This window comes from Stegodyphus dumicola, chromosome 3 (genome assembly GCF_044657685.1).
Source record: "Stegodyphus dumicola isolate Sdum_Otavi_A_Nest chromosome 3, ASM4465768v1".
NCBI classification, from domain to species: domain Eukaryota; kingdom Metazoa; phylum Arthropoda; class Arachnida; order Araneae; family Eresidae; genus Stegodyphus; species Stegodyphus dumicola.
The window spans coordinates 68,935,290-68,960,498 of NC_140770.1; the positions used below are offsets into that span (position 1 = coordinate 68,935,290).

At 32.2% G+C, this 25,209-nt stretch overlaps 1 protein-coding gene across 4 annotated transcripts in view; it reads left to right on the forward strand.

Moving 5' to 3' along the window:
- The window catches only part of LOC118183693 (FMRFamide receptor-like), a 603,920-nt gene that overhangs the window by 475,693 nt on the left and 103,018 nt on the right, over nt 1-25,209 (forward strand). For all 4 annotated transcript variants that reach the window (XM_085812982.1, XM_085812984.1, XM_085812983.1 and 1 more), the window contains one exon: nt 13,615-13,721. The gene's annotated coding sequence lies outside the window, so the exon portion shown is untranslated. The remainder of the gene's footprint in view (nt 1-13,614; nt 13,722-25,209) is intronic.

Consider the following 25,209-nt stretch of genomic DNA (forward strand, 5'->3'; position numbering starts at 1 on the left):
GTCCTCACATCTCAGTATCTAAAATATAGCACACACATATTTGTAATTCAAAGAGAAAGAAATAATCTTTTGCTAGAAATTATATGCATTCTGAAAACTCCAGTAAAGTCGCGTTAATTATAACAGTTTGCTTTCAGGATATTTTAGTTGTCTGGAACTATCACAAATATAACTAAACTGAAAAATGTTAATTTACAAAATCACTGGACTTGATGACATATTGGTAAAAGATAGATTTTCGAAACTTTGGAATTATTTTTCTAGTATATTTTGCCACTTATAATAATCTTGTGAAAATTTCAATTGGGACATAGAAACATTACTGTTTCGCGAAAGTTTAGACGGTTGTAATCACCTTTGCTCCTGCTTTTGACTTTTAAATTTGCGAGATGTCCATTTACTTCAGTTAAAATGGAACTTAAAATTATCTAAGCAAAGGAAATTCTAAACTAAAAGTACCGCAGAAATTAATAAGATGATTTGCTTATTTATTTATCTCTGTCTTGTTAAGTTGTTGTGTTAAAGGTTTAGGAAAAAGTGAAGAGCACATCAGGAACAACACATTTTCTATTTACTCTTTTTTTTTTCAATTATAAATATCTGTTTCCCACAATGAAGCAGTTCAGATTTAGTCTGATGTGAAATGGGAATAATAATGTGTGTCCTCCATAAAAGTGGCATGTTGAAAGACTCTTGCCTTTGACTATTTTGAACAGATAAATGTGTGCCATTTTCGTCCTTCCTGACGTATAATTATCATCGCCAACTCCACTTTGCACTCTACATCCTGTCCATAAAATTCGTTATGAGGCCCTTAGTTTCGCAACCATTGGCCGTAGACGTAAATTTCGAACTAGAAAATTGTTTTAAATAAGGGAAATATTCATATTTTGGCAATCGTTTATTTTTAAAAAATCAGATATACAAAAGTTAGGAAACCTAGCATTTTGTAAAGTCCTCCGGTCCCTATAGTTATAAATAGTAAACTATAAAAATAATTCGTTTTATAAAATAAAAGGGAAATATCAGTTGAGCAAAAGGTTTTTGAAATGAAAGCCCAGTAAAACGAAATGTTAACAAATTAAGTAACGAGCAGCTAATGCGAACTGTCGTAAAAAGTTTTTATCAATATAATTTCTTTTCAAAAAGAAGATCTTATTCAGGTGCTCTTCTAAAATTTGTATTCTAGAAAATAGCAGCACATTCAAGCATTTAGTCAGCTCGTAGCATAGTTTCCATAAATTCAAAATGAAAAATACATCTTCTCCACTGAATTTTTGCATGATTATGATTGGAAATTAGTAAAACTCCATGTGAATAATATTGACATATTTTGAATATTTGAATAATTGCTTTCGCATATCAGATATAACATTATAAGTTAAAAAATGCACTCTAATAAATTATAAAGAAATATCACTGAACAATATTAAATACAAAAAGAAATCAATTTTTAATTGCTCTAAATTTATTTTTTAATCAATCCCTCAAGAACAGTAATAAATTTGCTTATTTTGCGATATGAAATCCCTAAAACTGCTGTACAATTAAATTAACTACCTCTATGAATTTTGTTGTATAGCAGTTAACTTTTTTTATGATTTATGTTTTAAAAAACGTTTACTAAATATAACCATAATATCTAAACTTTTATATCCTCCAAAGGGCCATATAAAAGGTTAAATTTCGAAATTTTTATAAAACTATTATTTTTAAAATTTTCAAATTCCATAAAATAAATATTTCTATTAATTAGGTCTCTATTGTATGTGAATTAGATGCTTAAACAACGATTGTTAAAGTAAAGGCCGTGTAAGCCTTTTTGTGAATCATGATATATAGTCAGTTGCATACATTTATGTTAAAAAATAAAGATTTATTAAAAATGTGCTCTTTTTTTCCAACTTTGTTGTTGTTGTGACTTTTTTCACTTCTGTGACAATAACGTCAGAACAATTCCACAAATTTTAACGTAGTGAGAAGCGTAGGCTTACGTCTGTCGATGGCATGAGCGTTGCACCTCAGATGGGTGATATCTGAACTTTATCCGATTCCGTTTCGATTCTGATGGACAATCACCTTGCGGAACAGTCTAATTAGCTCCCATTCTTTTTCCGTACCACCACATAATACGAAAGCACTTTCCACTGGCTGGCCGTGTATTTTAAGGGCTCCCATGCCACGTAGATACGACAAACTTACAAACTTCCAAGCCTTACCTGCGATTCGGATCCAAGCCGGCAGCCAGATACGGCAGCCAGCAGGTCTAATCATTAATGCAGATCAGGGCTGTACTAATGAACTTTAACAAATTGAATCTTTTTCCCAACTTTAATCGAAATTAAACTAAGGGCTCATTCGCAACGAGGTTCAATGACGCTAAAAGGTAAGGTTTTCTAATGTACTTTATATCTATATTTTTGCCATTAACTTTCTTATGATATACACTAGATTAAGCAAATATATGGTTCTGTGTTCCTTAAACAGACTTGTCATTTAACCTTGTCTATCTTAGGGAAACATTTAGAGGAAAAAAATTTTAATTGTTTAAAACAAATGTAAAAATCTGATGTGTACACCACATGACTTCCTTGTACGGAATATTAAATTATACGAATTTTTCTTGCATTTCATTTAAACTTATTGGATTGAATTAAATCTACTTCGCCGACAGCGCATAAACCACAATAGAATAAAGGCATTCTTTAAAATTCACTCTAGTATTTGTTTACCATAGCGACACTCTGGCGCTAGATTCACTTAAAAATTATTACTGTAACTAAATTTGTATTACTGTCAGTTTGCGCGCAGTGCTTCAGTACAAATTTTAAATTTTCGGAAAATACAGTTAGTTTTTTTTTTTTTTTTTTTTTTTTTTTTTTATAAAGCAAATTCTTATACACTATTAAGTAAAATAAATCAAGAAAGAAAACCATCTATGTATAAAGATGACTCACTGAAAATTTCATATATGTATGACAAAAACAATTTGACGTATTAAAACTCGAAAATCAACTAAAATTCTCACTTTTTGTGTTGCGCAAAAGTGATGACTCCCCTTCAGTATTATATTTCGTTCATATTATAACTCATAATGCACAAAATTTATATCATTTAAAGAATTATCTAATCGTTGTCACATGTTCTATTCAAATACTATAATAAAGCTAGAATGATGCGTAAAAGAAATTAAGCAAACAAAACAAAAAAGAAACAGTTTTTCACAGACGATTGAGTATTTCTCATTTAATTAATTCAGTTTTCACTTCGCGAGAAAGCAAAAATACATAAAACCTCAAAATATCTATTACATCTTATAAAATTACATTTTAACACTTATTTCCTCGAAAAAATTCCAGAAAGAATTAGTCATGATTTAATTGGCAATAATAAATGAATGCGTTATCTTTGTTGTTGCAAAGCTAAGTTTCTCTAGATTGGCAACAAATCCACTAGTCTCCTGTTTCAAATGTAAACATCAATGGCCGCCATAAAAAAAAAAAAAGGCTTAGCGGCACTTAGACAACTTTAAAATTGTTGATAAGTCTAAAAATATTGCATACAGATTTACTAAAGGCATAAAAGGCTAATAATTTTATTCTTTGCATGAGGAAAAAAAAGAGCAAAACGAATTTACATACTTAATGGTAAGATTTATTGACATACTCACAGCGTGGAGTGGTTTTACTTGTTGTGTATAACAAAACGTCTTTTTATTTTTATTATGCCTGATAGCTCTTAGTGATTTGTTCTTGTTTTATCAAGTGTTTCAGAAAGTCTGGTACGTACCATTTGGCTTTAAGCGGACCAATCTAATTTGTTATTGATTTATAAACCTACCTTTATATCTCTTTAATAGTAATTATGAAATACAGATCGGATAAAACAGCCAGGAGGTTAATTAATGCCTTATTTTTGACCTCTTACACTCAAGTGCTCTTCCCCTACACTTTTCGGAAAGTTATTTTTAGTGAACACTAGAGTGAAAAGCAATCCACTGGAGTCTGTTTTTCGTCAATCTAAGGGGATTTTCAAATTTTCAATTATATTTTGCCACACGATTGGAGCTTATAAAGGTTTTAATTTTACTTTGCAACTTTTTTCTACAGGTTTTCGTTCGTATTAGATTTATTTAGTACGATTCAATATTTAAAACGCAACGCAAAATAGCCTTGGAGATAATGCACAAGTTAGTCTGAAATAGCCAATTTCATGCTTCGCTGGAGTGTGTATAAATAATATTCATTTACTCCTTCTTTTCTGAAAAAATAGCCTTAATATAATTAAGCTGGTAATTGCTATCATATCTACAACTATTGTTATTATGATTATAACTATTATTTCCATTTTAATATATCTTACGTTTTCCATTTTATTATATTTTACCCGTCCTTTACCGTTATTTAATTGAAGCACAAGTGTATAAACAGACGAAAATTGGCTTGTTGTGTGAACTTGAAAATGGAAAAGCTGTACTTTTAGCTTTTAATTAAAATAATGTGAAATTTCAATTTTATGCTTTGAAAAGTTATGAGGTTATGAAATGGCATGATAGTTTTACGTCTTTGTAGATTAAACATATGAAATTATTAAACTTAAATGAAGATTTTAAAATTAAAACATTTTAAGAAGTACTCGTAGTTTAAATTAAAATGCTGACGTTTGAACCTAATAGAAACTCAAATTTTACTTATTACTTCATGCATCTCTGTCACACTATAAAGTCATCAGGACTTTGAGACATAAAAATCATGAAAGATTAGCTATGCCTTTGCTGAAATTCTAACCAAACACCACTTTCTAGCTGCTAGGTGGATGTGTTGACACCTAAAAGACCCCCCTATTCCTAAGCCTATAATATGAAAAATATATAATTTTGCTTTTCTTCTGAATTAAATTACCTGTAATACATATTTATAAGAACTAACTTCAAATTTATTTGTCATTTAAAAATAGCCATAATTCTGAAATTTCTTTCGCATTTTTTCCACTTTGATACTGAAGCATAAAATATGTCAACAGTTAATGGATTAATAAATGCAGTCCTTTAATTCAGTGTGTATCAAATTTTCTTTGACTTTTAAAAAATATAAACATTTTTCATCAAAGAAATCTTTAGGAAATAGTATCCTGTATAATATTTATGAAGAAAATTTAAATTTGAATCTGTATAGAAGACGTTTGAAAAACTCTGAATTATCTGGATCCTATTTAGACTGATCCCTTAATTTTTTGTCGTTGACTGCTGACATTCTTGTGAGGAATTGGACAGTTTTTTGTTGCTGCTGTAAAATTTGATTTGTAACATAGCCCCTTTCGCATCTTCCGATTCAATTATAAATTATACAGTATAGCACTCTAATATGGTGAATAATGCATGGGAGAATAAATACCATTATTTATATAGGATATTTCAGTGCTTACAAAATTTGTATCTTGAAATTTAAACGAAATTTACATGAATCTGCATTGGGAAAACATATTTGCCATCCCTTTTAAAAATCTGAATTAATAGTACACTTACTTCCATTCTCAGCCCAAAGGGCGTTAACTTAGAAGGGCTATTTATCTCATTTTGGCATTTTGCGTGGAAAACTTTAAAAGTATGAATATCCGTTTTCAAATTGTTGCCACCAAATATAATCACCCGGTATTATATTTAAAAAAAATGAAATAATGAAGAATCAGCAAAAATGTATGTATGGTTCTCGCATTGTGATAAAACAACAGTAGCTAGACCCATAAAATTTTGAAGTATGTCTCCACCCGAATATGAACATCTGGAAGCCGAAATCTGGAATTTGGAATTTTTTTATTATCTATTTCACATTTTGTAAAGAATTTATGAGTTTTTTATTAAGAAACTCAACGATTTCAAAGCGAACAGTGGCAACACTGTACGAAAAAAAAAAAAACAATTTTATGTCCAGCGCGTGAGTCTGTGTATCGGAAATTCTAAAGATATGCTCTTTTTAAATTTTTTGCGATATTTCTGTTGAATTAAATTTTATGGTTTAAGTGCGATGAACACGATATTTAATAAATAAAGATTACAAAAACGCCCCTTTGGGCGTAATATAAAACCTGAAAGCTTCCAGATTTTTAAATTTTTTTTACGTATAAGCTCACACACATTAATTTTATATGATGAATATAAGGTGTTAAGTTTTAATTTAAACATTATGTTTATTTGTATGTAGCAAAAGGCTATGAATGATTTTTCGAACATTATGGACTGCATGAGCTCTATGTGTGTGTGTGTGTGTATTTAATTATGGCAAAGCACACTAGGGCTATCTGCCTAAGGGGAGGGATGCCTTCGTGGAGGACTTTCTAAGGGAAACTGGCTCGTATACACGTTACACATGGGGAAAACTACGAAAACACCCATGCAGCCAGCCCGTTCGTGGGATTCGAACCTCGGACCGAACTACCAGTGTTCAGCGACTTTACCGCTAGGCCGCTGGTGGGCCTCATGAGCTCTACGATTTTACGAAATTTGTTTCTATCTTTTTTAGTTCTTTATTCCTCTTTCATGCAAATCTATTTTAAAAGTATACTTTTAATTATGTTTTGTAATTTGAAAAAAGTAATTACTTTGATTAATGTTATTTTAGATTAAAAAAACCTAGTTAATGATGAATCTGAGACAATATCCGTTAACCGTTTTTAAAGACCAGGTGTCCGCATTCATAGTCAATTGAACTGAACTATTTATATACGAAATTATTCGAGACCAAAAACTACGAATGACATGCGCGTGAAAACGATCATAGCGAGTATTAGTCACAGAAGTTACACTGTGTATTTTTAACCCCAATACATGTTTATTACCAACAGACAAATTGTCTGTATTTTTTTCCTTCATTGTGAAACTAAAGTACACCTGCAACAATGTCTGTGTTTCTTTTTTAATGATAGGATTTATGCTTCCATTTCGAACAAAAAGATCTACTATTCTTTATTATTTTAGGAAAGAAAAGAAAATACTTATTAAAAGAATTGAAAGCAGGAGGATATATTGATTCTGGAAATTGGAATGACCTTTTAGACACTATCCCATGATGTTCACATATAGTTTCTATTTCCCAGTTAATGTCCCACCTTCTAATCACATTTAAAGCCCAACTTTTGTTTGATTTCTTTTATAAAATGAAGAAACTGTGAATATCTGAAATCGTTATATTGCGATATATTGCGATTGATAGACCTTGAGCTACGAAATTTGGCTTTGTGGAGATGTACACCCCCAAGCCAGTGTTGCCTGCAGTTTTTTACATTTGAGGCTGAAACGATTGTTTGCACTTATCTTCGTTTTGCAAATGAATAGACAACTTCAAATGATCATTATTTCCTCCATCCAACAGAGAAACATATCTTTTAAACGAACTTCTTCCAAATACCTAACAAATATAACGAATTTTGGCGAGTTTACAAACAAAGCTCGAGTTTTTTGATCGTTTTACAGGGCGTTCGTTTTTAAACTGACACTACTCAAAGCCATCTGTAGCTCGATCTGTTAGCTTAAATGCAATCAAATTTGGTAGGGAATTAATGACGACAAGTGAAAAAAAAATATCGTGAAAAAACATTAGTTCCAAAATCTGCAGACAGAGAAAATGCGGCGCTCTCGTGAAGCTATTTTATCTTTCATAAGCTAAATCCAATCGCTGCTCTTCCTGAATTTAGAAGTCGCAACTAGCTACGTAAAGGTTCTGTACGTTTAATACTCTAAAAGGCATGTCTGAGAAGTCTGAAGAAACGATTCTTAACAGTTCAGACTGGTAAAGGACAGAAACCGATGTCCGAACAGACAGTTACTGATGTCGCGACATTAATGGCACCCGTGGAATCATTTCTGGCAGTAGTCTAAATGGAACTGTTAACACTTACAGTTCCCCTGCTTAGGCATTTAGACAATTCTATGCAGTTCAGGAAATCCCCCTGCATTCGTAAAGTCCCTGTTTGATGTGGCTTTACATCGAATTTCATTACAACTATATGTAGATTTAAAATTTCATGTATCATTAGGTAATGCAAAGGTAACTTTTATGTAGGCTTGAGCTCTGCCACACTTTGGTTCATCGGTACAGCGGATGTTGCGCCATTACTTTGCAAACGCTTTTTCCCACTTGCCTCTCTCCATGGATCTAACCTCATGCGGCGTTTTCCTGTATGGTTATTTGAAGTTCCCGGTCAACATTCGTGGGGCCTTTATCTTGGTGGCCTTGAAGGACAACCTATCACGGCTGTGCTAAGCATTTCTTTTGAAAAGTTACATTCGGCCGTAGAAACGTTTCTGTACAGGATGCAATGTGTGATCCACGAGAAAAATGATCAGGTTGTAAGAGGTCTATAGCCCTCGCCAAAGAAGCGCTTTTTTTTTTTTAATAAAACGCTACGTGCACTGAAATATCACTTCTGTTTAATCCTTTGGGCAGTTTATTTGCTGGAGTAAAGAGGTGTTGCGCTGAAATTTCTTCTTTATTATTGATTTGTCCAATTCTCAGCTGTGTAGACAAAAAAAAAAAAAAAAAAAAAAAGCGCCATTTTCCACCTACCTGCAACTTTAGGAAGCATTTTTTTTCCTTCACGGATTTTTTTTTTCCGGTGTCGTCATTAGTCCCCTTCCCAAATTTGGTGGCATTTCAGCGGATTGATCGAGCTACCATCTGTTAGATTTAATGCATCGCATTCTAAAATGTAGGTTTCCTACAGTTTTGAAATTTTCATAGATTGTAGCAAAACTCTTCCTGCTACCTTTTAAAGGAAAAGCTATAAAAACATATTAATAGGCGATTTTCTGTAATTATTAATAATATACCAGAAGAATACTAGTTTAGTTCCTATTCGCTGCAAGCAAACGCTTTCATTTTTCATGACATTAATTGGTCTTCACGTCATCACGAAGTAAATAGAAAATGTAAAAACGTTTTTATCGAAATTATAAGCTTTTGTTAAAAACTCATAAAACAATTAATGAATTAAAACGAGAAATATAATTTATCATATATTTCTATCGGGACATGAGATTAAATAATTCTCTTTTCAGAACTAATCTGCACATTTATATTACGAATAATAAAAGAGCTGGTCACCCTGTATAACTTTGTAAAGATGCTCGCTTATAGTTTTGACAATGCAATTCGAGCGCTAGTTATCGGTACGTGACTTCAGAACTTATTTTCTTGCTGGCAACCAAACCGGGGGCTCGTTATTTCAGTTTTCCGTACTTTATGACAACTGTAATTGATTTTCATCCATTCTTTAATTTCTTTAATATGCATCTCCAACGGAAATTATCAATCAGTGCAAAAGATGAAAGCTCCCGACAACAACTTTTAAATCTTTCTAGACTGTAGGATTTGTGAAAAATATTCTTTCAAACGATATTTGTAGATGTGAATAAAATTCTCAGGCATCCGGTCAGAGACTGAAAGTAATAAATTCGAAGATAATGAAAACATTTATTTGCTGAATCAAAGACTATTTTCTTCTGAAGAAGAATTTCTTTAAATGATGTTATTATTGATGAACTTGTAAATGAAAAATGTTAGCTATATGTAAATGAAAGAAAACGATGAAAGAATGAGAAGGCAAGAGGAAAATATTCTGAATAACTTCTTGATTCTTTTATGTAGTTTTAACTCGTCTGCACAAAATAAATTACTTTATATATTTGCCAGAATTCGCAGTAACTGCTAAAAGTATCCTTTAGAAAGATTATTTTGTGAGCATCTATCGAGTATCGTATTCTTTTTCTGCATTCGAATTGACTTGTATTGCCATTGCAGAAAAGGTTATTTTATCTTTGACAAAATTACAAAGAATATTTCTCCAGAGAGAGGCGGAACTCTTCCTATTGCAAAATTTTGCGGAAATGAAACTGGCAGAATTTCCGTTAAATCCAACAACAGTAAAATCAATTTTATAGAATTCTGAGGAATGGAAAAAAACGTTTTTTGTAAAGTCAACTTAAGGCGTTTTAAAGATTTTAATTGACTTTATATAGCGTCAAAGTAATCATAAAAGTGTCTTCGATTTAAGAAAGCTGTTTTAAGAAAATTTAGAATGTGAAGGATATTAACATAAGACTTTTGAAATGCTTTGAATAAAACAAATATATCTTCATCCTGATTTAGTTTAAATTGTAGTTTTATTCGTAAAATATTTTACAAACTGTTATCTTTGCAAAGTCAAAATGAAAACACAAAATGTGGCAAACGTATTTTTTTGATAATGAGGAAGAAATTTATCAGATCGTAAAGCATGTGTCCTATAAAATTTATGACCAAATTTATTAAAGCAGTCTGCAAAACGGCGACACTTTAGCTAAAGACAATGGTTAATAAAATTACGGGTGTTTCTTTTAAGTTATCTTCATGTTTGGTATAAAAATCGTAATCATCAAAAATATATCTAAACGCCATTAGAGCTATGAAATCGGTATTCTTTCAAAGGAAAAATAATTTTAAAATAAATTAACATTAAATTAATTAACTTGTATTATTAAAAATTAAAAAAATAACTTGTATTATTCATAAAACTATTTTAAGTAACTCTAAGCTGAAACTGAATACGTACATATATATATATCATTTACACTTCGTATCATTTCCTCACTTTTCTTATAAGAGAATTTGTTTCCCTTGACTTGAAACTTGCATAAAGAAATCTAAATATTCATTCATTTTGAAAACTAAAATTTGGAATGTCCTATTTTCAAAATAAACTGATTTTCAGATTAAAGCTAGATATGCTTTGATGAATGCCTATGTATAAAACTACTTTAATATTTTGGGTTAAGTGAAGAGCAGAAAATTCGTATTATTTTTTCCCACAAGAATTTATAATAAAATATATACCATGCATCAAAACTTATGAAATATTTCATGAGCTAAATTAAAAAACGAAGTGAATATAAATGAAGATTCGACGCAGTAACTCGTTCACAGAAATATCGGTAGGAAATACAAGCTTAAAAAAATACATGTAAATACGCAATAAATTAGGTGTCTCTTTATTTAGTGTTGCTGAAAATGCATCTCATTTCACTTAAGAATATGAATAAAGCAAACATTGTAGTTTCACTTTAAACTACACTGAAGAGCCACAGTATTATTGCCACCTACTCAATAACGTGTTGCGTGACCTTTGATCTGTAAAACAGCTGCACCTCGCCTTAGCATGGATGCCAGAAGTACTTTGTAGAGGACTGTAGACAGGTTGAACCAAAAGTCTAAGCAGCGGTCAAGCAAAGTCCAGATATTTCGACATGGTCGTGTCTGAGCTCCGAGCTACTGCTCCATGACAGCACAAATGTGCTCTATCGGGTTAAGATCTGGCGAGTTAGGTGGCAAGGTCACTAATTGGAATTCATCCTTATGCTCCTCGAACCACTCCAACACCGTTCGAACTTATGGCGTGGGGCATTGTCCTGCTGGAAGATTCCATTTCCAGTTGGAAAGACAGATGCCATGTAAAGGTGCATCCGCAATTATGTTCAGATAGTACGCATAAAAGAGAGCCATCATACATGAAGCTTTATTTGGATAACAACCGCAAAATTCTTAACGTAAATGAACCTTCAAATTTATAACTTTCCATTATGGTAATCTAACTTGTTATCTTACGATCTTTACTGTCACTTCTCCTTTCCGTTTATACAAACCGGGCCCACCAGCGGCCGAGCGGTAAAGTCGCTGAACACTGGTAGTTCGGTCCGAGGTTCGAATCCCGCGAACGGGCTGGCTGCATGGGCGTTTTCGTGGTTTTCCCCATGTGTAACGTGTATACGAGCCAGTTCCCCTTAGAAAGTCCTCCACGAAGGCATCCCTCCTCTTAGGCAGATAGCCCTCGAGGCTTTGCCATAATCACATACACACACTATACAAACCACTTTGACAGTATTTATGTCGAGAGTTTTGCATTGTACGAGAGAGTGTGCTTTTTCCTCTCAAAGCCACGTTATTAGGTTTCATTAGCTTAGATAAGATTGTAAGATTGTTAGTCGTCGGCCTTGCATGTTAGTTGCCAGCATTCAAATTGCTACCAGGTGAGATGTTTGAGCCAATTTCGCGTTAAATCATTGTGTAGCCCTTTGCTACTAACCTTATTTTTAAATCTTGAATATGAATGCTACTTTGCGTTACATAGCCACCAGTAGCATGCTGATTCTGTTACGCCTGACACGTGCATTTTATGTGCAAAGTTCTGATTTAATGAAAATGTTTGTTTAACCTTCTCCGAACTCGTTAACTGCAGATGCTGCAATAATTTGCTCCCAAGCTGTTAAGAGTTGGAATTAGTTTATGTTATCAAACAATTCTAAATTCTATAGATTAATAAACCTAGTATGCACTTCAGATTTAAGTACCTAGTATTTGTTTTACATTCAAACATAAAAAAATGATAAAATAAGGTTTATTGATAGTAAACAAATTTGCAGCTCTATTAGAATTACAAATCTCAAAATTTACAGATAAATTTACATTCATAGCAATTATACATTTTCAATTATATCCGGATATTTTTCAAGAATAAAGTTAAGCATTTAATGACTACATCTAATAAAAGGAAAGGAGGAAAATATTTTTCCCTAAAGAGAATATTCTTGGTCTTTCACATATGAAACTTGAAACGCAAAATGTTAAATAAATGAACCTATTTGGTGGAGGAGAAATGTGCTTATGTTTCAGAGAAAATTAACTTCTTCAGAGTGGTTTTATAAAAGAAGATATTCTGTAAACATTCAAAATTAAGTTCTAAAGTTGCCTGTGGGAATTTCCGCTTACTGAGAGATTGATATAAATAACGTTACTTTAAAATAACGACAAAATGGTTATTCACTTTCCTACGCTCAAGTCAAAATGTTACTACAAAATAACACTTATTTGTCAACCCGTATTTTGTTAGCTTTTGTTTATAACGTTCATTACATAAACATTTGACGAAAGGAAAAGTGCGCTTATCTTAATTGCAGTATTTCGTTCCTATGATGTGATTTCAATTACTAGAACATAATTTTAATAAAAGAATAAATGTAAGGAAATTACTTTCCAAATTCTGTTGCACATAATCTGTTGTGTTGTAAAATTATATATTATAATACAAATGGAATTCTAAAAAATTTCAAGAAATTTGCTAGTGTACCTTTCTTGTAAAAAGCACTTTATCTATTGTTAAAGAAGTAAGCATTGCTAAATTTAACATTTTCAGAAGTGCCATTTTTTTATGTATACAAGATATTCTGCACATGCCTTGTAATTTCAGCTGCTTTTTAGCTCTTTATATCGTATAATAATTAAATTGATTAATAAACTTTTTTTTAAAATTTATCATGAGGTAGATTTCTTCAGGAATAGAGTATTCTAATAGGCAGTTGTTTTTGTTTGATGTTTGTACTTTAACTACCACAATTTAAGTTTCTTTTTTATCTGTTATATGGAAGATTGTATTTTTTATCACTGGTAAGCTACAGTATACTTCTGTCTTTGTTTATGTCTTTGCCTTGTTTAATTTTAACATAATCAAGAAGGACCTGAGAACAGAATTTATCAGAAAGTAACTGAAAAATTAATTAAAAACGGTAATGAATGATCATTTCTTTCCCAGGTTGCTCCTACAGAGGGCGTAAGTTGATTTTTAAACAACGTTTCGGCGTTGCTACACGATCAAGATAGAATTCTCTGGGGAATTTCAAGTTTGAATTCAAGTGAAAGGTAAAATTTAAGTTTGAACTTAAATTAAGCTTCCGTTTTCTTCCAGATTTTTCATCTATACACGTACACACTTATATATACATATACGTGTGTGTAATTATATTAAGTATAATTAATATAATGAAACAAATACATTTATAAATGTATATGTATTTGTTTTATAATACATATACTTATATATACATATACGTGTGTGTAATTATATTAAGTATAATTAATATAATGAAACAAATACATTTATAAATGTATATGTATGTTATTTATAAATGTATATGTATTTGTTTTGTATTTATAGATGTATATGTATGTTTCATACTTATGCTATTTAATGCTTTCTACCGTGCTTAGCTTCCTGATTGCTTTGAAGCCAAATAAAAAGAAATATATAATCATGTATTGATGTAAAATATTATTTTAAAAGAGTGTGGTGGTCAAATAAATGAATTTATAATTATTTAAATAAATAACTAAACCTATGCTCAAGGCAAAATGTACATAAGTGTATGAAAACTGTAAAGACAAACATTTAATCTTTGACTATATTAGGAGTTTAATATATGAGAACAAAGAAAATATTATTGATAGAGACTTTACATTTGTAAAATATAATCTTAGAAAATGTTCTGTATAAAGTATAAGAATACAAAATATAAACGATCTCTTTTCTCCTATCAAAGCGTGAATGTGATAGGGTTTTTAGCCTTTCATTATTTAATAGTTTTTGGAATGAACAAAGAAACCGTTTTACTTTATGTATTGTACTTAACTAGTGACATCTGCTACCTTTTACGGGAAAATTGCAGATAGGAAAACAAATATATCTTTCGTTGGAAGAGTAAAAGAGTCCAGCACACAGCGGCTGTAAGCCAGAACGTAATTAGGGTCAAAACGAAGGGTTGCTGCCTTTTCTGATACTCTTCTGCTCATTTATATTATCTTTATCTGATGATACAGTTCTCTTTCCTTTGTGTACTGCGTCAACCTCAGTAGTTAAAACTGATGAGACGTTCTCGTAAACCCGATGGGTAAACAGAACGTCCTTTACGTAAGCACTGGAATTTAGTTTAAAGAATTTGTGAAATGCTTCATGGCAAGAGAATAGTAACATACTTGGAACTATAAAAAGGCAATTATTTTCTTTTATATTTGCATTGTTTTATAAGTACATGTACTTCTCAATTTACGACTATATCCTGGGATTCCATTGCAAACTGGAAATACAAACGGAGCTGAAAGTAAAATTTAGAATGAACTTAATAGTATAATTCATATTACAAAGTATAGTATAAGTATATACTATACTTTGTATAGTATAGTAAAGTATAGTAACTATACTATATAAAACATATTACATATTATAATTCATATTACATAGTCTTATTACTTGATAGTATAATTCATATTACAAAATATAGTATATGTTATAACTTTGTATAGTATTGTAAAGTATAGTAACTATACTATACAAAAGTATACAAACTAAACTTTGCAAAGTATAGTAAGATAGTATATAATTCAAATTAATTTATTAACGTTCAAATTAATTTATTAACGTTCAAATTAATTTAATATAATTCAAATTCCTTTAATATAATTCAAATTCATTTAATATAATTCATATTCATTTAATATAATTCATATTCATTTAATATAATTCATATTCATTTAATATATTCCATCAAAACGATGCGCTTGAAGGTAACTAAATTTAAAATGCACGCCTGCAACTTTTCCTTAAGTAATAAAACGATGTGCGCCTTTTTTCTGTCTGAACATTTTTATAAGCTATTTGAATATGGCAAATCACATGCGAGCTACTCAACTATCTCGCAATGTTGATCCTGTGAGAAGATACGAGTTCTCGATAGTGCTTCAAGCAGATAAGAAGATGTGGCCCACAGTCTTCAGAGCTTGATTCAAATGGTTTCGAAATCCAGCAAGAGCTTCCAAATCGTCATAATGAGTTTACAGAAAATTTTAAAAGTATATTTAATGAGCATTATTGAATTTTTCTTTAAAGTAAGATTTCTAATATTTTAATACAAGAAGTTTCAATATAATTTAATATTTCTTCAAAAACATTTATTAAATCAAGCTTCAATATCAATGATGAATAACGTTTTTCTATTATTCTGGTCTAAATTCTCATTTCATTTCTCCTTTCCGAATGCAAATATTTAAGGTATTTCCATACATCATGGAAATAAATGACTGAAAATTACATGGAAAATAGTGAAATAATCACATGCTTGGCGTAAGAAATTTCATATATTATCCTTATACGAATAATATAGTCTAATTTAAATTTGTAAAGGAAATGCTGAAAAAAGTTACAACAGTTGTTTTTCTTAAGAAAGACTGTCCCTTGAAGAGCAAATTCATGATTAAATTACTTATCTTCTTTAGTGTGAACGGTGATGCTTTGCTTGGTTGACCTTACAGTTAATCATAATTGCTAGGACAGTCGGCATGCGTTGTTACTTAAGCATATCAGCTTAATTTGATAGGACAAAAATTATTCGTTTAATAGTGTCGTCATACCGAATATATTTAATTGACGGCTTGCCTTTTGGAGTCATGCATAGTTTGGACTGGGAAATTCCAGCTTTCTTATATCATTAATGGTCAGGGACAGTTTTAGAAGATTAGAGAAAATACATGTTAAGCAGCTAAAACGTTTACTGCAATGTCGTATTAATTTGAAATTTAATTTACAAAACTTGGATTACATTTTAAAAAGAAGTACATTATTTCAGCATACTAGTGCTAATAATGTATAATGAAATACTCTAATATTTAGATTAGAAACAAAAAATAAATATAATCATACATATTATTTTACAAGAAGCTGTAGATTTTAAGGTTATAAATTATTCTTGAATTATGATAAATATTATATAACTTTTATGTTGTGAAATAGCCTTCACACCCATCGACTATTAACAGACGTTTCTTGTTAATAAGCAAGTTATCGTCCATGGCACTATTTAACTCTTGCAACAACATAAAAATTCAAATGTAACATCAGCACAAAATTTTATTAGGTTTTGTTTAAGAGTTTTACAAGAATTTAAAATAACTTGCACCAAAATTAGTTCTTCTCATACAAAACTTACAGGTGTAGGCAACCTGTCTTCAGAATAAGATTCAGATTATTTATATCTCAAACCTACAAATATAGAGTTAGCTCTGATGTATATTAGCTTTTTAAATAACTTGCAAAGAGCTGCTAAAAACTTGCTGTAGCTGTTTCACAGTTACTGCAGGCGACATGTTCGGCCAAGATTGCAACAACGCTGTGCAAACTCCAACAGATTCATTTTATAAGTTACCTCACTTTTCTCACAATAACATCAGAACAAGCCTACGAAATTGACCCTGCTAAGACAGCAAGATTGCGCCTGCCGTTGGCAAGAGCCTTGAGCATCATACAGGTGACAGTACGACTTCGCTTATGTCCACCCCAATTTTGATGGAGAGCATCCCGAGGGAGAGGGTGCGAGGTTCTCCTTTCCGAATTTCCTTCTACCCTTCTTTCCCTACCGAAACCTCTCGAGAAGGCTTTCGGCTCGCCATATATTGAGTTCCCCCATGCCTCAAAGACACTACACATTTACAAATATCCATGCGTTCTTCGGGATTTGAACCCGGGCCCTTCGGTACCACAGAAAGCTCACCTAACCACTATATCGTCTGAGCGGTCCAATAGATTCATGATTAAGATCATTGTTTTGCTTTCAGTTTGAATAAAACTTATGGCCTAAGAAAGTATCCTGACGAATCAAGAAGAATAAGATAAAATTTAACTTTAAACTAATTGCGTAAAGTTTAATTTGGAGTAAGAAACGTAAAAAATTAAATTTGCTCTCTACGGAGCTCTACTCTGCACCTTTCGATGTTAGTCGGACATGTTTTCGAACTGCATCGCGAAAGCTCGCGGTATGAACGAAGAAAATTCCTTACATTCTCTTTTACATTAAGAGCAACTGAAAAGAGGGGACCTAGTCTCCAAATTCAGGTAGTGATGAATTTATTGTCCATCATATATAATTTATCGCCAACCACTTATTTTGGGCGCCACACGTTAACAATTTTAGAATGTTGAAATTCAGGAAATATGATTAATAAGTACGCACTCGATGAAATTCAAATTCCAGACCTCTTTACTGCTAGTCGGACGAGCTTCCAATTACATCTCAAAGGCATGTACTAAGGAAAGAGAACGTTCTTTACAACTGCCAGTAAAACGTAGGAATAATTGTCTCAAAAACGACTACTTTTCTTTAAAAAGCTAATTAATTCTACAGGGAATAAAAATAATGAATATTATACAATTTAATAAAAAAGAAATCTTACTTACTAATACATTTTATACTACATCTATTCACTTTCGTTCTACCCTGCGAAATTACATATTTATTTATACGTCGAGAGATACTACGTTGCACTTCAGAGGTGACTCTTAATGCATTTAAATGCATCGACTAGTGATTGAGAGTTGCCTCTGGAGTGCATTCCAAAGTGACTACAGAAGTCAGCATTACCAATACCTGAAACTAGGGCTAGATCACTAATTGAAATTAAAAAAGAAATGCTATGTCCAAGCAGATTAAGTCCCACAACATAACTTAAAGTGGTAAAATGTTGAGATATCATCCAAAAAAATTAATAATACCATTTAGAACAAGAAAATAATATGCTGATAATCTCCACGGTATGCATTCAATATAGTGTCATCTCCATATTATTTCCACAAGAGGATACAAAAGGCACTTGCTGGAACGATTGCTAATTTGTACCATCACGGTACTGTTTATTATTTTTGTTGTGTACAATTATTACGTATTATTTTACTGTGAAAAGGGAATTGGTAATGTTCTTGTCGGAAAATTAATTTTTACTATTTAATATTGTTTAAACGTTTCGTCCGATTACGGCAAAGCTGTTTTAGGTTGGCAGAAATTTGATACAGCTAAATGGCGCGGGTTTTACTTCCGTTCTCACAGAGCGGAGCCCACCAGCGGCCGAGCCGTAAAATCGCTGAGCACTGGTAATTCGGTCCGAGGTTCGAATCCCGCGAACGGTCTGGCTTCATGGGTTTTTTTCGTGGTTTTCCCCATGTATAACGTGTATACGAGCCAGTTTCCATTAGACAGTCCTCCACGAAGGCATCCCTTCCCTTAGGCAGATAGCCCTAGTGTGCTTTGCCGTATTCTCAATACACCATCTCACAGAGCGGTCACTCTGCGGCCAGCTGCGTTTTCTTCCCCTTCTTTTGGCATGAAGGTAGCAAGTCCTTTCTTACCTCCATGCTTTCGGGAGGGGTTTGTGGTTTCCGGTTTGGAGGCGAGAAAGTATTTTCAGCTTTTCTGAAGAAGATAATTGTGTAATATGATTATTACCTACCGGTGTCGCAAGCTTAACTGAATTACGATTAGAAACATTCCTGTGGTTGCGCGGGAAAAAGAGTATGCCATTTTAGAAGAGAGGTTTGAATTTTTTCGAATTTTGGTAGTTGTTTATCACCTCTAGTCTAGTTGGCTAGAGAGGATTCCAGTTTGTTTAAGATTGGCTAATTTTTAATTTTAGTGATATTTGAGCCAATGGTGAATTTAGAGGCGTTCTAAATTTTAAGCAGTTGTTACGTAGACAAATTTTAAAAAATTAATATTATTTTTACTTTAAAAGTCAAAATGGGATAGAATAATATCTTCCCTGGTGTCTTGGTAGAAAAAAAAAAAGATTATTTATCAAACAAAATGTGAAAATGCAATTCCGCAACAAAATCATCAACCTGCTATCTCTCACTAAAATGAAATCATTTCAGCTCTCTGACCTGAAAACACATAAATTTCAATACAATTCTAGAGATAGCCGTAGCCATTCTAAAGATAGCCTACATATTCAAAATACATCACAGAACTCTTCGAAACACCAGGGAAAGATACATCCCACCAGTTCCAATAAATTAAGTAAGCCGATCGTATAGTCACAAAACACTTAAAATTGATTTTTCTACTCCCGCAATAAGGTACATACCCAGGTTCGAATTGAAAGTAAAACCATGTTTCGTAAGGATCACATGGGTGACCTACAATAGACAACACTCAAATGAAACATACAATAATTAATTCAATAAACGCATTTATTAAGTATTCCAAACGTTATAATTTAAAATAGCTGGCCAGACTACCCCTACAAAATATTATCCAAACATTTACTCATAATTTCTCATTTGGTCGCTTATCTCTCATTAAGAGAATGAATACTACAAATCAATAATTAATAATTCACATTTATAATATGAAACAAATTATCCTTTGACATTTAGTAATCGATTATATTACTTGATATAATACTGAAATTACAATTTCTTCAGTGAAAATTTCTTTTCAGAAATATTTATTTTGAGACATATTGAAATTAAATAAACATGACCATTAAACGTTAGAAAAAAATAAATTCACGCCCTCTATTTAGACAAAAAACTAGTAGAAAAAACAAAACGAGACGAAACAAAAATTCACTCACGGAATCCGCAAACACAAGTTTGAGGGACTCTGGGAGCTTTCCGGATCTAGTCAAAAATCCTCGAAACAATAACGGCCAAAACTTATCGTTGTCAGGAAAACCGATACTGAAGTCTCTTCAAGGCACAACGGGAATTTTCTCATATTTCCAGATGTTACTCTGTTTAGTAAACATTTTAGCTCTAAAATCAGCCTTCCTTTTTTTTTCGAAGTGCTTCTGAGGTCAACAGCAGGAGATGGCCAACAGGAGACAAGGGACCACGGCAGACATCAGGAGATAATGACTACACTCTTTCCGTATGTTCCAAAGTAATCTGGAACTTCAGCGCGAGCATTTCGAACTCAAGTCTTCCACAAGGGAAAAATGTCAGCGACGAATTTTCAAACAAAAGTTCGTGGTCAGGTATAACGCTGGATCTGTCCCCAGGTCTTCCATTATAATCGCCCACGTCTGTCAAGAAAGAAGTCCGCCAAGCGTTAGGACGGGTCCTCGCAGCCCGAAAAATAGGGAGGCATTAACATTAGCCGTTAGCCGTTAGTTTTAACCGCTCCCTCTCAGAAGAGTTGGTAAGGACTCGCTCAAAAAAATCTCCTCAAAAATATCTTACAAAATCTGCTCCTGGCTCTCGTGCAATAACGTTTGAAAGCTCGGTTGGCGCTCAAAGCGTAACGTCTCTAATTCACTATTGGCTCAAATATCACTAAAATAAAAAAAACTAGCCAATCTGGAAAATTGGATGTAGAACAGAGGTGATAAACAACTACCAAAATTTGAATAAATTCAAACATCTCTTCTAAGATGACATACTCTTTTTCCCGCGCAACCACAGGAATGTTTTCAATCGTAATTCAGTTAAGCTTGTGTCACTAGTAGGTAATAAACATATCACACAGTTCTCTTCTTCAGAAAGTCCGAAAATACTTTCTCGCTTCCAAACCGGAAAACACATATTTAACCCCCTTCCCGAAAGATGTGGAAGGAAACGCAAGTGGCCGCAAAGTGACCGCTTTGTGAGAACGGAAGTAAAAACCCACGCCATTTAGCTGTATCAACGTTCTGCCAACCTAAAAAAGCTTTGCCGTAATCGAGCGAAAAGTTTAAACAATTCTAAATAATAAAAATTAATTCTCCGACAAGAACATTACGAATTTCCTATTCATAGTAAAATAATACGTAATAATTGCACACAACAAAAATAATGCATAACAGTATAGACTTGATAGCATCTATGTATCGCGCTACGTTCTGTGTTATATATGTTTCTGGCATTTTCATGATTATCAGCCTTTTGCTGTAGAAAAAAAATGTGATTTGGACATGACTTCCTTATACGGCCTGTTAAATATACATTTTAGAACAACAATATATTTATATTAAATATTTTAGATATCTATAAGAATAAAGTGTTATTAAATATTGTTAGATATTTATTGGTAGACTAACTATATGTATAAACTGTTATTATATATGCTGTTGCATTTCGATATTTGTCGATTTTTTTTTTATTTAACATTGACAAAACATGTATATTTCCATCACTTAAAACACTTCTGCATTTAGAAGTATATGACTACGAGCAACGATTGCGAAAATAAAAGCCGGGTTGTGGTGGGTATAATATATATATATATATATATATATAATAGCCATTGCAATTGCCAGTATGTATATATATATATATCGCCATTGCATTCGCCAGTACCGAATATATATATATATATATATACTATATACATACTTTTGGTCCTGGCGATTGCAATAAAAAAAAAGAGAGGTGGACAATTAGATGCTATAGCAGTCCCATATATATAATTTTAATGTTGTACGGTTAATCGTTTTTGTGTTATGCGAGATACATTCATATGTACTTGGACATGTCACGATAAAAATCTTTTGAAGCTATTTGAAATCCATTTCGCAGTCCGTTCGTAAAAAAAGAGTCTTTTATTCTGTCCATACGCCCAGGGACAGAGGGAAAATAGACGGAGCACCAGAACTTCGTAGGTGATTTTACATGTATTTCTCCGCCGCACTACTATAGTAATTAGACATACAGTTGACCCTCACTAGAAGGCAGCACAACGAGATACTATTTCACAGATATTCTTTACATCACTGTTAAACATTTTTACGTTGAATAGGCAATTACACTTTGATTCTATAATTACAAGTATACAATGTTGTAAACAAGTAAATGTAAACAACAGTGCCATGTTTTCATATGTACTTCTTCGGATTAAGATGTAACATAATTTAAAGTTATTTACATTAATTGTAATGAATTAAACCTATCTTTTAAAATGGTTAAAGTAATTAAAATATCAGTAGTACGTTCGTACGTACAGACGTCACGCAAAAAAAAATTTCCCAAACGGATTCAGGAATAGTCAAAATGGGTATCTCCGTTGAAATATTATACCCGAAATTTTTCGCGATTGCATTACTTCATTTGCTTCCTACAAGGAAGTTAAAAATGACATTCGCCACAGACAGAAACTCTCAAAACTGTTGTCCAAGAGAGATATTCTCTTGACGAACTACCTCCTTTGAAGACCTGTTTGCATAAATGGATCACTTCCAAAACATTTAACAAGATGAATCTTTATTTAACTTTTGCGTTATTTGGAAAATTTCATTAGAATAATAGTTGCCTATCCTCTCAAAGAATTCATAATATAGCAGATAGTTAAAATCACTAAAAACTGAGAAAATTTGGTACTCATGGTAGAAAAATTTGAGTGAAATCCTAAATTTATAAAAATGATTATTTTTAAACGCTTCCAAGTGTAAGCATATATGGTAAAGGAAACCTTACACACGCGAATCTGTAGTAACAAACAGTCTTCTATTTTTAGTGGACGTACCATGTTAATGGACAACATTCTTAGTCATGTGATTGTCCGCTATTGGGACGTTCGACTGTATTGTTATATTTTACATCATACGGTAATATTGTTTTCGCAAAGATCTGCAAAATGATTTTTAAAACGTCATACTGTTTGATTTACTATATAAGATACATCTGCACATTATTTTTTAAGTTATGCTCAGATAATTTCTGATTTGTTCTGCGTACTACTTACTTTTACGCAATTCCCTTTTTTTCAACCACGACACAGTAATAGTTAACCCTATCCTAAATGTATGACTTTAGGCAAAAGGTATCCTTACAATTAAAAATCATAAAAAGGAGACAAATTTCCCGCTGCTAATTGCAGACATGAGCGTGAATGTACAACATACCAAAATGTAAAGGCGTTATTTAGACTCTTATTTTGCATCTTTGATTAAAGTCACACTGAAACCTTTCATTAACAAAGCAAAGCTGCAAATATGTCTGAATATTTTACGAGGTTAAAAAACAAACATCTTCTTACAAGAAATATGCTAATATAGCTATAAAAAGCAAAATAAAAGCAGAAACCACCCAGTTTCCAAAAAAGAAGGCAGAATACTTTAACGTAACTATGATATCTTCTTACTTAACGTAGACTAGTAAAAAAAAAGTAAGGAGGGGCAAGAAAATCGAAAAAAGGAAAGGAAATGTGCAATGAAACGAATGGTAAATCTGCCTTTTTAAAAAGAACATTTTCGCTTCTCCACGTAAAATATTAATAAGAATGTTCTTTTTCTCTCCTTGACAGGAGAATATTAAAGCAGAGCCTCTGACAGGCCTTTATATCAGAAAGGTGAAAAGCTGTTTCCGGAAAACTTAAAAACCTATGTTGAAGTAGCTACGAAAAAACTTGAAAACGTGCATTGAATATAAAATTTTGAAAGAGAAAGAAAATGTATCGAAAATCAATTATATTCGCAAACTATGAACCACCATGCGGGATTCTTAGGATGTTATTACCAATAAAAATTAAAAAATACGAATAATTGTTGAAAAGCATGGATTTCCAATTTGATACTATTTTTTTTTTTTTTTTTTTTTTTTTGGCTGTATTTCACATTAATGTGGGAAATCCATTTCTTTTATGTATGCACAGAAATTTAATGGAATTTTAATGTGCTGTTTCAGAAATCTTTAATTTCCGTATTGTTCCATGGACATATAGTATGTGCTAACATGGAAAAAGCAAGTGGATTAGAATAATATTACAGTTATATCTATAAATTAAATATCTAGAGACTGAAATTTTGATGGATGAATACTAGAAATGTGCTTATCACAGGCTACACAAAAATCTTAGAGCTGCGGTATGTTACCATTTATTTAATTTTCATTCATTGCTATTAACAATATTGTACTGTCTTCCACGAGTGACTGAGCCCTCAGGTTACAGATAATCAATGGCCATTTCATGGTTTGACAGTCACGAATATCTCTTGGTTACTGTAAACAATGTTCTTTGGTTTTATTTATTTTAACAAGTCGTCAATATTTTACTGCATTTTCATATACCACTGACTTTATGCGTTGACTGTTAGTAATTATGGGTCATCGTTGACTAACCTGTAAATCACTGGTGATTGGCGTCTTTCACAAGAATCAGTGTCTTTCGATTTCATTTCATCTTAATATAGCTATTTGTAGTGTTCCACATTGGTGACTTACGAAATGACTCACCGGCTACATACAGCCTGAACAGTAAATGGCGTAAAGTTATCTGCAGTAACGAAACACCACTTTCTTTGATACCACATTTATCAGGAGTCACATTTGTATCATGCCATTATAATGAATGATATACCATATTGTACGACAGTGACAATAAAGCATTCTACTGCATTATGATATGAAGCTGTACCTTACGTAAAATAGAATAATTTCGCATCATAGATGGGAAAACAAATGCGGTCCATTATCATTGAGCTAGAATAAACAATGCTTTCTTGAACTAGTAACGTGTTTCCAAACGATGTTAATACAGGTACAGTTAGAAGTTAGGTCAGCACCTCTATAGCACAGTAGGTAATTAAACTATTACTGACCTAGCTAATTGTTAAGCTT